Source organism: Micropterus dolomieu, linkage group LG01 (assembly GCF_021292245.1).
Source record: "Micropterus dolomieu isolate WLL.071019.BEF.003 ecotype Adirondacks linkage group LG01, ASM2129224v1, whole genome shotgun sequence".
Lineage (NCBI taxonomy): Eukaryota > Metazoa > Chordata > Actinopteri > Centrarchiformes > Centrarchidae > Micropterus > Micropterus dolomieu.
Window position 1 is genome coordinate 38,975,273 of NC_060150.1, and position 14,495 is coordinate 38,989,767.

At 40.5% G+C, this 14,495-nt stretch overlaps 1 protein-coding gene and 1 long non-coding RNA gene across 2 annotated transcripts in view; one reads left to right on the forward strand and one right to left on the reverse strand.

The window, feature by feature from the left end:
• LOC123969154 (collectin-12-like) overlaps window positions 1-14,495 on the reverse strand; it is a 39,906-nt gene that overhangs the window by 9,959 nt on the left and 15,452 nt on the right. The gene's annotated exons all lie outside the window — the stretch shown is intronic.
• Window positions 7,947-11,657, forward strand: LOC123969217. Its single transcript, XR_006824688.1, has 3 exons — window positions 7,947-8,077; window positions 11,011-11,169; window positions 11,530-11,657. It is a non-coding gene; the product is annotated as an uncharacterized LOC123969217 (long non-coding RNA).

The window sequence follows — 14,495 nt, forward strand, 5'->3', positions numbered from 1 at the left end:
GTGCACTGGGTGCCCTCCTGGATCCCTGTGTAAAAAGAATGAAGAATACGACATGATTGAATACGTTATTCTGCCTATTGTACATTCTTCTGGAGCAGTAAGGTCTAAAAAGGACACATGGGCAGAATTGGTGTTAGCTAGGGACTCTCCATGTCCAGGAGTCCCACATCTGGACAAACAGCCCTGGAGTCTACATTAAAGGGTCCAGCAGTTCCCGTAGGGCCCGGGTGGTGAAGGGGCAGGGGACACATAAACAATCCCCCCCACCGACTTGTTTACACATGCAACATGCTTATTTTCCTGAACTCAGCCTTCACTCAGCAAACTTCCTCTTTTTTCAGTCGATGTCTCAGTTAAGCATAACCACACTTGAGTATTACACAATAACCTCTGAAAGTAAACCATTAAACCATATTTAATGTACTTTTGTGCAAAAAATAAAAACAATTAAAATAGTGCCTCTTTGTGAATCTGCACCTTTCAGTTCTCTTCTTGCTGTGTCAGTTGACTTTGGAGTCAAACTAAAAGGCCTTAGCTAGCTGGGACACTTGTGGAATATTTCTTTCCGATGATATCTGTCATGACAGATGAGTGGTGAGATCCACTGTGCTGACGGGAACACAGCTGCATTTCATTTAAATTTAGGAAGTGTGTGTCTGTGTGTGTATGTGGAAAGGTTGCGGTTACATAGTGTGAGTCTGAGTGTGTGTGTGTGTGTGTGTGTGTGTGTGGGGGGGGGGGGGTTCTGATTTTCATGTACCTGGAATGAAAACTCACTTCTCATTTGCAAAATGAAGGAATAGCTCTTATTCAACGACACAAAGAGTGCACCCTCTGAAAGCCAGTCAATCACACAATCATTATTCATCAACCTGTAAAGAGCAGGGACCATTTAGTGCCAAAGATTTCACAACACATTTAGTTAAACTGCATAACAAAAATGCAGCGCTGATTGACTCGTCAGGGTCTCAACGGGAGTTTAGATGCCAAAGTTAACAACTTGACTCGTTGTTATGGGTGTGAAGGGATTGTTAATGACCACCGAGTATTAGACTTCAGTTAAACACTCAGTCTTCTCCTCAGCGCCCAACCAACCTGACAGAACATGAGATTTACCGTAAAGAGCATGGTCAAGTAATGCAAAAACTGAGTTTTGAATGTAATGCTTCCAAGGTTTTGATTGTTTGTCAACTCAAATGACATCACGGCCTCACAGACCAAACTACAGACCCACTTAACTTCATCTGCCTAAAGCTGCACTGTTTCCAAAAATTACCAATCAGCCAGGACCTGTATTGGCCGATATTATTACATATACATTGGCATATATGTCGGCCGATAAGTTACAAGAAATTGCAGTACAGAAATGCCCAACTAGGTTTGAGGTATTTTAGAAATAAAAAAATAGTCTAAGGAATTGGTATCAAGATTGTTTTAAATTAAACCATTATGTTCTGTCGGGAGATGCAGTGGCTTAACCAGGTGAGTAAGAAAAAATGAATAATGTAATTTGTTAAGCTATGAGTCAAGGAAAAGTCTGCTAGCTGCTAAACTAATTTATGCAGTGTTAAATACTGTAGGCTTACTGGTGGTTATAACCCCCACTCATCTTGGCCCTAGCGCCCAGCTCTACTTCGAACATGTGTCCCCAAGAATGACAATGTAAAAAGTCTATAAATGTCATCAAATTACATTTTCACAAAATCAACCATTCCTGACCTTTTGTGATTTTTCACCAAAATCTTCAAAGCAAGCAGGTTATTATGTGCAGATTTGTTTTTTTAACAAAGGAGGAGATATAGAGAACAAAACTTGCGGAAAAAGGAGAAAAACATCTTTGTGGAGTATTGTGCTTATGTATTGTACCAATACTTGAGAATGACCTAAGCTTTTAGCGCCCCAAAGCATGGCTGATGGGTTAGGGATGTCCAAATCATGTAAAATGCCCCAATGGGCTCCTTAAAATGTATTAAGAAGTGTATAAGCCTGAAAGCCATTTGTCTTTAAAGAGCCCAGCTCCAGCTCTGCGTGTGGAGCCAGTTACTAAGCACGGCCATGGCTTACAAACACAGCTGTGTATGAAACATCAGTAGTTACCAAAGTCTTCCCTCGCCACTGGTTCAACTGTAAGCAGAGAAGTGCTCTCTGGGAATACAGCCATGATAAATGATTGCATTTCTGAATCATTCATAACTCCTGACATGTTTGAAGTGTCAGATCATGCATGCTTCCACAATAAAGCAATCATATCAGTTCATCAGTTCACAGTAATCAAATTTGCTGCTCCAATTTGCTGCTCCAAACCAAACACATTGACAGTGTTTACAAATCTGCTGCGCTGACATGATACCAAAACACTTTGTAAGGGTATAAACTATTACACAGGCAGAAGGCTTTTCCATTTCAGTGCACACTTGACTGATGAGCTTCAGATGCTTGGTGGATATGTGGAGAATTTTTAGTTGGCTGTCAAATAGGGAGGACACCTGGCATAACACAAAACACATGGCCGACAACACAACAACAAAGGAGAGAGTTTCACAGCTCCTCCAGCTCCTCTCTGAGCACACAGAGAGGACAGACATCAGATGGAGCAGCTGTAATCTTTTCACCTCCAGAGTGTCGACACACCAGTCTGAGGCTCCATCAGGGGCCTCAACCTGCTTGCTGTTCATTTCCCAGTGGGTCTCTTTCTGGATGAGCAGGACAAATAAGGAAAAGAGACAGATGCTGGACTGGACTGCTGTGTGGGCTTTAGGATAATATTGGTGTTTTTTTGTGCCAATCATCTGTTTTTCCTGTCCCTTTCAGATTGCTCCTTGTAATGTCTATATACACATGTATGTCATCAGCATAAGTGAAGATATCAGGGCTTCTTAGCTTCCCATTAAGAAGCTGTCAGCAAATTCATTTATTGTACAGAACCAACTTCAGATTATATTTGACTGGCTTGTGTTGTGCAAGTTAAAAAATGTTTTGTTTTTTTTACCATACCTTACTTTGAGAATGAGTTTCTCTTTCTCTCTTTCCTCTTTCTATTTAATGTTACATGTTTCCTAAACAGAAACAGCCATGCATGCACTTTGGCCAAATTAACAAAGTCTTAAAGCTGTAGTGCAGGGCTTTTCCATTTAAATGAAAGTCTGTTACATGGAAGCCCTTTCCAAACAAGTTCATACAATGTTGATTAAGCCTATGACCGCCAGGTAAATCTCTCTGTATTTCGCCGTATACCACAGTTTTTAAATCTCTGTGGTTACATTCCTGTGCTGGTGCACCGGTAGTTATGTGCTGCACATCAACCCGCAATGATTGATTTGCCAGAGCTGAATGGAGAGCATACCAGAGCCACTTAGAGAGCGCCACGATCAGCCATTGCTGCAAATAAAAAGGTCTAATGGAGAGAAGGTTTTTATTGTTTTTATTATTGAGAATAATTTATTGTTTATTTTGTTTAGTATGATTGTGTAGTTTGTGTTAAAATGCTTTGGCAACATTATAGTGTATGCAGTCATGCCAATAAATCCACTTGAATTAAAATTGAATGGAGATGACCTAAACTCTCTCTCTCTCTCTCTCTCTCTCACTCTCTCTCTCTACAAGGCTCTGGAATCAGCTATAGCAACTAGGAGTATGACAGAGCCTGCATCCAAGAAAGGTTTCTGATGCTCCAGATAAAAAAGTAACTCTGGGTTCAGAGGAAGGATTACAGGAAAAAAAAAAAGAAAAAAGAAAGCGATCGACGGTGGGGACAAACACATACAACCATTGGTGTAGCTTTTCTTTGTTAGACAGCAAGAGAGAAAAGAAGGTACTGAGGGCAGAAATGGTGTCACGTTACTGTTGTCATAAAATATTTGGAGTAGGCTGTGTAGCTATAACATTTACTCTACCTAAATAATAGATTATTGTCTTGAAAGCGTAGAAATGTCTTTTTATTTCTGTTGGCATACATCATGAGCATGCATCAATGGTGTTTGAGTAGTCACCCTCACTGCCAGAAGGGGGAGACAAAAGTTCCCCACTGCAGGTTTAACCTTAAATTAATAATTAAATCAAATATTGTTTGATCAAAGAGAACGTATAGAAAGGTGTGAACCGTAGCAAACATTTGATGCCAGCTTTCGGTACTTGCTTTCTGGAGACATTTTGGTCAGTACCAAAAAATTATTGAGCTTCAATAGTTAGCCTAGTTATTCTGCTTACTGTCAGTGACCAACAGTGTTGGGCAGTAACGCGTTACTCAGTAATATAATTACAGTTACTAATCCAAGTAACGCTGCGTTACACCAACAAAACAACAACAACAAAACATCGTTACCAGAACACCGTTTTGTTGTCCTTGACGTGAATGCACGACTGCCCGAGGCGTTTTTTCGACAGCTGTAAATATTGCCATTATGTGTCACATTCTAAGATGCAAAGAACATTGTTGTCTGTTGCAAACTTTGTGTAACCAGCAAAAAGCTTTAAACACCAAACAATTCTACATCTAATTTATTGAATCACAGCAACGTAAAACTAGTAGAAAGAAAAGTAGAAAGAAAGTAGAAAGAAACTCCGACCACTACTGCCAATGATGTATGCACTAGCCAGGAGAGAATGTAGTGTGAAAGTATGCTTTGTAAACACACTTATAAATGTGCAGAATAACAGAATAGTTCAATAGTCGGAATTGGCTTTATTTTTATAATTCAACCGGTGACATCACTTTTTGGTGATGGTGGTGGTGGTGGGGGGTTAATGAAAGTAATTTAGTAACGTAATGGATTAACGTAACTAGTTATTTTTAACACACAGTAATAAGTAAAGTAATATTATTACTTGTTTTAAGGAGTAAGTAACTAGCAACTTTTACTTTAACTTTAACTTTAACGGCATTTAAATGACTATAATTCATTGTGAAGCACCTCCTAATTACATGTCGAAAGGTAATGATTGAAATCCTTTTAAAACAATGATTATATGTTACTGTTGACGTATACAAAACTCACTTTTCAACCAAGTTTAGCCCAGTTTGAAATTAGATGACTAGGAGTCTTTTAACCTGTAAATGATCAAAACCATGCTTACATCGGATTTTGCTGTAGCAGGAATATGAAGTTATTTCAAGCTAAATTTGACGCAGTTTGTGTTTCAATGATGAACAAAATTTAAATGCTAAGAAAAGCTGAATCCAGAAGGCTTAAATTATGCATAAAAATTGATATTGGGAAATATATTAAAGGAACTCAAATAGGTGTTGATTCCAAATGAAATCAAATTAGAAAATCAAACATCATCATTAAGCACCACATCTGGGATATGGCATCGCTCCATATTCCCTGTCTGTTTACAAGACAAAGGGCCAGATGCATATGAAACAGTCAGGACAAATGTCTTTCACACCTTCTCAAATATCTATCACACTAACAGCGCCCAGATGCACAAATCCTAACACATGGATAAAATATCTTGAGGTCTGTAGCGTATGAAGTTTGGCTACATGTATAATTGCTTCAGTTAAAAAAAGCAGCTTCTAGAGTGACACAGTTCTTATATTAAATTTAAAAAAATTAGGAAGAAAATAACTTGAGGCAGGCTGTGGAAAAACATACGCGAAACACTGACCTCCTTGTTCACAGTTTAACATCAGAGACTTTCCTTCAGTTTGGCTGCTCATCATTAAATCGTACACTGATTCGTCATCTTTCCCCTTCGCAGTCAGACACAGTCGGATCTGACCGACCACAACCGCAAAAATAACCATCGTCCAGGATGCTGAGACCACAAGCTGAAAACAAGACTTTAGCTGCTCAAAGCAAAATAAGAATGATGCTCCAAAGACAAAGAGAAGTGGGTTTTCAGATGTGAATATATTCTCTTGTCATTGTGTGTTTTGGCTGGATACAGTCACCCATTGTTCCTGCAAAACCTCTATTTTTGAAAGACCATCCGGACAGTGTGCACCTAGTGACAATTAAGCCTGTGTTTTTAACCAGCCTGACTTCCTGAAACAATGGATTACCCAAATATCATCTTTTTCATGACAACATGGCCATTAATTTGCCCCTGATCTGCCAAAACAATGTCCACAGCAAAGCATGGCCGGTACATGGGCTTCGCTCATTAAAAGACAATGTTTATTTACTGTAAATAGCAGAAGGGACGCTATAGTAACGGATGAGAACACAAATCTGTGAGCTGAGGTCACACAAACCGTAATTTGGATCCCTGTCTTGCCTAACACACACACTCAACCTCTTTCCAGGAACCACAGTGCAGATTACTCCAAGAGGGGAATCAGTGAATTTTACCTGGCACCAGACAAAGAGAGGAGTTCAAGACAAACTACAGCGGTGGAGGAGTTCTCAAAACTTGACTTAAGTTAAAGTATCTAAGAATGGGATAATACTCCTGAAAGTCCTGTATAGAAAACTACACAGTGCTAGAGCTAAACTGTTACTCACTGTTAAGGAAAGGACAGAAAGAAGTAAAGAAGGAAGTTAAATGAGAGAAAGAATTGGAAAAAGGGAAAGAAATGAGCAAAGAAGGATCAACAGGGACAGGACAGAAAGAAAAAGAGGTAGAAAGAACAAGGCATCCAAATGAAATCCCTCCTGAATGACACAGCGCTTTCTGATATTACGCCACAATTGACATCATCGCTGTTTCAAAAGTAAATTAGTTTTATGATGCGACAACGCTGTGCATATGGTTACATTTAGGCACAAATATGACTGGTTTGGTTTAGGGCAGTGGTTCTCAAACTTTTTCTGTCACGCTCCCCTTCATAAGCTGAAAAAAAGTTCATGCCCCCACTCCCCCAACTCAGCAAAACTGGATTTTATTTTTTTTCAATCATTAACAATACAGGCGATTAAAGTAAACAAATTATTCAGATTAGCAAGATAGCCATGCTACAGATAGATCATATTCATGCAACTTCATGTCAGCAAAACATCCACACTTCTATGTCCCACCCGAGGGGACGGCCCCCCACTTTGAGAACAACTGGTTTAGGGAAAGATCTGGTCTGGGTTAAGTACTTTTTTAAAGTTAGGGGACCTTCATCACCATGTTTACAATAATAAACACGCGGTTGAGGTTAGGTACGACTGCAGTCAGGGTTAAAATAAACCAACGCTGACTTTAAGTAGTGACGGGAATTACGACTCTTCGAATAAGCCGGATCTTATGGCTTCGTTCCTTTCCGAGAGCCGGATCTTTCGTCTTCGGTCTGCGTTCAGTACAACTTTTGCTGGTCACTGTCTAAATTACATACTTATTTGTTGCAAGAAATAAAAATGCAAGATTCTTTATCTGCAAAACATATATATTATATCTATTATATATATATTTTGGGGCAGTGTGGGGGCGCAATCAGCGCTCAGATGGGACCTGGCTCATATAGCAACCAACACAGTAGGGAACAGGGGGAAAAAACTAGAACATTTTTGTCTGAGTGACATTTATACATTTTAGAATCCAAAATCTTAACCTGCAAGATAACTAGTAATAAAAGCTGCAAGATAAAATGTTGAGTAGCAAAAAGTACAAAAACGGAAATACCTAAAGCCACTTGTTGTTGCTTTAACAATTACTGACACTGGTGCCCCCTAGTGGTAGTATATAAAAAAGCACTGCGGGAGACACGTAAACTGCTCCAGTTTTCATCCTTAACTGTCTCCTTTTTCTTTAAACTAAAACGTATTCCCTCAGAATAATTTAAAAGATGCTATAATCACATAAAAATTCTACAGTGGCTTAAAGTTTCTATGCCTCAAAACTGTATCAAGTCGAGTGGTTGAGTAAATGCATCTTTACAACCTCGTTACATCACAAAGACTTAATGACAAAACTGTAGTTGTTTGTTTCCAATTGTGTGTTTTTTTTTAAAGCGCTTATCTTTCAAGCCACCTGTCCTTCATTACTTAAACAGAAACAAACAAGAAGTTTTACAAGATCTCTGATGCACTGTAATCTAAGCCAAGATGTTTTACAGTCAGGAGGGAGATGATGGCTCAATGACTCATACGCAGCTCAGCTTTCTCAGTGGCACGGTGAGGTGGCCTGCACTGCATCATGTGCTTCTACAGTATGCGTAAACGAGTGTACTGGTGCATGACATTCAGTGTTGGTGAACATAAATCAGGGACTTTCAGAAGCTTCTCATCACTGCTTTGATTTTAAAGAAATAGTCCTTTCCCAAGTGGTGAAAATAAGCTAAGTACATTCACTCAAGTACTGTATGTAAGTACAATTTTGAGGTACTCTACTTGAGTTGAGATATGCAACTTTGTACTTCTACTTCACTACTTTTCAAAGAGAAACATTGTACTCTTCACTTCACATACATTTAATCTATGAGCTATAGTTACTTTTACATGCAAAACAACAGTTACAGTTTGCTCCACTTTGACCAATGACAATATTAAAGTACCACTTACATAATAATAAAGCAATTATTCTGACCCCATAATATAATACTATAACACTGACAGTAGCCACTCTGCATTTTGAGTACTTTTACTTTTGATACTTTAACTACATTTTGCGGCTGATACTAATGTACTTTTACTCGTAAAGGAGTATATTTATACTGTGGAACAATTACTACTTTTACTAAAGTAAATGATTTTAATACTTCTTCCATCAGTGGTGATTTCTTACTGCCAAGTTTCCTAGAACGCATCAGAAGTAAACTTGCTGTGACTTGTTGTAGGGATTGAGGAGATTTCCCGGCAAAGAAAAAGTGATTTTGATCTCTTCATACAAAAGTCTGGAACATCCAAACAAAAAATACATAGACACAGAAATGAAAAATTACATAACTAACAGCTCTTGTAAGTGTACTTCTGGGCGGATTTTCCTCTAAAGGAACATGTATAGAGCGAGGTGCTGTGTGGACACGCTGAACACACAGCCAATGCACAAAAGCTTTCTCACAGCGGAGGTCCTGGCTGCATGGTTACTAATAACTCACTGTTTTAAAGCTTGGAGAATATTCTCCATCCTACAGCATGCCCACTGCGCTCCCCTCAAGTCTGTATGTGCCAATGACGCAATCAGAGGAAGTGCAGAATTGGGGCCAAGGGGTTCTGAGTTCATGGGACGGCTCGGGGGCCTTGCAGGAAACCGACACCACCCCAGCTCCATGTGTGGCCTGATTTAGGCTCCATCTCCTTTATTACATGTGATGGAAACCATACGCCTGCATCACATGAGACAGGCGGGCATGATGCTCATGGTTATAAGTGAATGTAGGAGGGGTGGAGGAGAGTGGAGAGAGGAGCGAAGTCAGGCAGGGCAAGGCGAGCCACAAGAAGGATGAATTCTGAGAGGAAATACCAGGAAGAGTGGGACAGTGAAATGATTTAAGAGGTGGAAAGAAAGCAGTGATGGATGAACTATAAAAGTCAGTACTAGAATCAAGGGACTCTGACATGGGCTGGATTGTCCACATCATGAAGAGAAAAAACTTGGTGCTTTTCTGACAGGAAAGGCATCACTGAGCTCTGTCTCACATCCAACAAAAGGCATTGTCAAATTGTGAGGCAACCAAGATTGCAGCATCCAGCAGCTCTCCCAGGCTCCAAGTGTCTGCCGCCTCGCTGTGGGGGAGCGAGGCACAACTTTCTCCATGTAAAGAGCTAATTCATCTGCTCTGATCCAGTGACAGGTTTATGGGGTCATTAGACACATATTAAAAAGGGAAGAACCAAGAAGTGGAAAATATGGGTGTTTGATAATACATAGTTGTATTTTGGCTTACTGAGTGCATAAACACTAAATGTACAGTTTGGAAAGAAGCAGAAAATCTCAGTGAATGTCAATGAATGAGATGAGTTTGTGCGACACAATTACATGTCTGAGCCTACAAAACAAATGCAGAGCATGTTTAAAGCCACGTTTCACTAACAAAGTCCACACCAATGTGAGGTATGAAAAGGTAGTTTATTCAGGTGGTGTATTTATGATGGAGGGGTTGAGGGGAGAGGGATGAAGGGGTCAAGAACGGAAGGATGAAGGAGGCTTTTAAGGGTTTGGTGGCAGGAGTGGCTATGAACCCGGGGGTCAAGCCTCAGTGTGGGGGCGTTTCTTGATAAGCGGCTTGCTTATGAACACCCCCCCCCCCCGTGGATCCTGTTTATGGATTATGGATTTTAGCGTGCATGTCTTTGATGGTGGGAAGAAACCGGAGCAATGAAATGAGTGAAGCACGGGTAGTTGGATTGGAGGAATTGAATGAAGCGCAGGTGGTCGAATTAGTGAGAGAGAGTCGTGGTCCTGTTTCTGAACATTAGTTATATAACTCCATTAGTTGATTTGTCACTTGAGGGCAGCTGTAAATGATGACATAATCAGCTTATAAAGTTGTTACGTTGAATGTGTTACAGCTTATTCAGACATGGAGCAACATTCAACAGCCATTTAACAGCCATGTCCAAAATGTAGCTTTCACCTTTATTTTTTAGCTCTGTTTTGGTCTCCACCAACTCCTGAGGGAAATATTTTGCTCTTTAGCTGCTAATGACTACACAATGTTCACTAGCAAGACAATTAACTTTGTCTGTCTGCCGTTTAGTGGTGTACAGGGGCTTTATGAAAGCTTTTTCACAAAATCTTACCCTGCCATGTGCTGATCGTGTGTGACACACACAAAAAAAGAGAAGAAAATGCATCCTGGGATCTCGCAGAAAAACAATGAACTAAGGTCTTTTTACCCTTTCTTCCTTTTACTTTTCCTTGCTCATCAGCATGTCTGACAAGCGGCCGGTACTCGTTTCTGCCCTCTCTATATCAGGTTCTTTGGGCGACTCAAAATGGCCCTATATAAACTGTATTACCCAGGCGGCACTTTAAGCTCACCTGTTCCCACTCTCGCCTGCCTACTTTTGTCTGTCGACAGCTAGTCTACATAACATCACATAAACCTTACAAAGCCTGGCTCTGAAAGGCACAAAGAGAACACAAACAGAGTCAGATAAGACACAACAGAGCTTTGAAAGTAAAATTCTACCCCACCAGGTGCTGATCGTTTTTGTGACACACTAAAAGAAGAGAGAAGAGAAAGCATCCTACGATTTTGCCGGGAATACAGGGAACTAAGAGAAACCTCATCAGTGCCTTTTGTCAATGCATCTTTTCACCACCAATCACAGCCTGGATGGGGCGGAACACAAAAAGGTTTATGTGCTACAATTAACATTTACATGTTGAACTCATTGTTATGCATGAATGGTTTTCATTATTGACAAGCTGGTACTTAACAAACTAGAAACTAACTATCGATGTAAAACATTTTTGTTGCACAAGGATTTAATGTAAGAACAAAACCTACAAAATGTATAAATGTTGGTTGTGTATTTCTTAAACTGCCATATTGTAGTAATACATGATTTTGTACTAGTTGCTCATTCAGGTTGTGCTGCTATATCAGGAAAATAAGTTCAGGATTAATCACTGTATAAAGGTCATATATAAATCGTCTTTTCTAGTTGTGTCATGAGGAAATATAAAAGATTACAGGTATTTTTTTCTTGCCAGGGAGCCAGATCCTTGAACAGACAGAATCTCAAGACAGAAAGCTGGCCAGACTGCCCACTCCTCATCCTACCATAATGACGTCCTACCAACTGATAGTAAAGGCAGAGAAATAAACACTTCAAAATGGTTTTCAGATGAGCTGCGGTCAGACAGGAACGCAGGCTGCGGCAGCGTCCGCAGCCTCTCCTGCCCCGCAGCCCTGCCCCCTCCCACGAGCCCAGAGGCCCCCGCTCGGCTCTGCACAGACTCACCGCCCGCTGCACTTACGCAAACAGGTCAACTTTCCAGAAAACTTCATTAACAATAGAGTGGGGCGCGGGAATGGACTTACTCAGCTAAGGGATTTGGGGCCCTCGGAGTGACTTGGGTTTTAGTTACAAATCAAAACATTGGACCTTAAGCACCCCAAGCATCTCAGCTCTCTGTAGTAAGTTAGTGTGCTTTTGTGTTTGTTTTGTGTTCCTCTTGTGTGTGTGTGTGGCCCACTGGCTAATCATCACATTAGCATCCAGAATTTGATAGCCTGCCTACGCTCAACTATGAAGGAAACACAACACTGTCAGCAGAAAGAAGTAGTGAGTTCAAAGTGAGAATGCAGGAGAGTAGGACAAGAAAAACAAAAGAAACACTTTATCCACTGAAAAATAAGAATCAAGGGCTGTTTGTCTTCAGTCAGCAGCCATGTGAGAAATGATCACAAAGTGCAGCACAATGTAACCATACAGCATTTGAACGTGAGTCTTATTCTCCTTCGGTCAGCGTTTTCAGGGATCCAGAAACTTCCTGCAGTCGACTCTCATTTGCAAGGATGTGGATCTGAGTTTCTGTCTTCTTGAAAACTTCATGTGACCTTCCCCGATCAGGCCTGCTGCTGGTTGCTTCAGGTGCCAGTCAAAATGTGAAAACCACTACAAAGACCCCCAGTGCCAACGGAGGACTGGCAAGCACTTCAAAGAAAAACAAACAGCTGAATGTCGCCAGTCGGAGCAAACCAGAAATAAAATAAATAACGTGACATTTTCCAGCTGGGATAATAAACCACAAAATGGTATTTGAGACATTAAAATCTACCTTTTCCTGTCTTGTTTGCAGGAATGACTCACCCTGTGTCCTATATATACCTGCCATAACACAACATCCTGGTTGTGGTAAGGAAGGTGCAGTGTACTGTATTCCTGCATGCAAAGTGATCACCCTCAATCCCCTTATAGAGAAGAAGGATGTTTCAGAACAAGTTGCAACCTCCAAAGCTGAGTAATGCAGAACAATTCAATAAGATTTGCATAAAGATGCATTACTGATAATGGGCACTAGATCCATTTTCCCAGAGAACTCAGACTGTAGTGAAATGACTAAGACAAAACCCCACATTCACCTCAAGAATAATCCGTTCATAGTGTGTGTCTTGTTAACGGTTTAAAAATGTTTAGAGATAAGTGTGTTTTGTGGATTGCTCGCTGGGCGACAGGTGTCTCAGCTGCAAATTAGGCAAATGTGAATTGATTTGAATTCCCATCATAATTGATCGAGACTGATAAGCAGTGACAGAATGATCCCGATCCCTCATCTCCCTTTACAATGTTCTTCATATGTCTACAACCAAAAATATCCATCAGCAGAAGAGGCCAGCTCTAGTTCATTATACAGTTGTGGTAATGCTAGATTGAATTTCAAGCTCAGTCTCCTGTCGCACTCCAGCGTCCTAAAACAAGTGTCTGAAATGTAAATGTAGTGAACTACAGTTCCTGTTCTGCTGAGATGCTGCCAGATAAAACCAGGAAGGCCTTTAACGAGCTGTGCAGACTCTTGGGATCCTTGACAGAAAGCTGGTTGGGAAAAGCCTTTATGGGACAGTTGTTTTACAGACCATGCCCACATCAGCCAAACTCATCACCATGTCAGCCATATCCTGTCGCTAACGCCGCCAAATGGACAGAAGACACGTCAAAGCACCTCTTGTGTTCTTTGAACGTGTCTCCTCCAACAGAACTGCTGTGTGCTGACATTTTAAATCTGAGCCGGCGGTTTCTGCTGTGGTGTCGCTTGTGGGTAATGTCGGTATAACATTATGGTCATCGTGGAGTGAGCCGCTGTGTGATTTCAGGATTGCTTTGTAATAAGAAGCTCTATCATTTAACCGTGGCTTAGAGAGAAGATGGAGGGCTGTAAAATGTGAATATGATGCTGGTCTGTGTGTTGTCAGGTTAGAAGTAATTCAGTTACACATTATGCAAATTTTGAAAATGTGAATAGGAAAAAAGTGGATGCCACATGTAGTTTGTGGTTATATAATCTTGTAGCTGTAGCTTGTAGCAACCCTATTATTTCACCCAGTGCCAGTGAAGTAGTATTACAATCAATAAAAATGTAGAGAAGGATATTTTGAACAAAATATGCATTGTTCAGAAAGTAGAAACTTCAGAATGGAAAAAAACATCTATGATTACTTGCATGAATTGCTCAGCACAATCATTCATGTTTGAGAGTGAGAGCAGAATGTTTGATAACAGAATTATAGACTTTGCTTCCAAATGCTGACGGGCCTCTAAAATCAGCAACGACAAAATACAAAAAGATACAAAATACAACACAAAAACATCAATGCAGATCCGTCTCACCCCGGACACAACCTGTTCTAGCTTCTCCCTTCTGGTAGGCGCTACAAAGCACTCTGCGCCAAAACGAACAGTTTCTTCCCACAAGCCATCACTCTGGTGAACAGCGGATTTCTGCCTCATGGTGTCAGGAACAATTCCTGTGCAATAACCCAGTAACTCTGCCTCTAATCAGCCACCTGTTTACTGGTTACCACTTATCATTTATTCATCATTCTATATTACAGAGCTGTTCATACTGTTGTCATATTGTATATATACTGTATACCAAATCCTATGTACATAACACCTGCACATAATACTTATTAATACTTATTTATTCCAGCACCCTTTGCACTGTGTACATGTGTA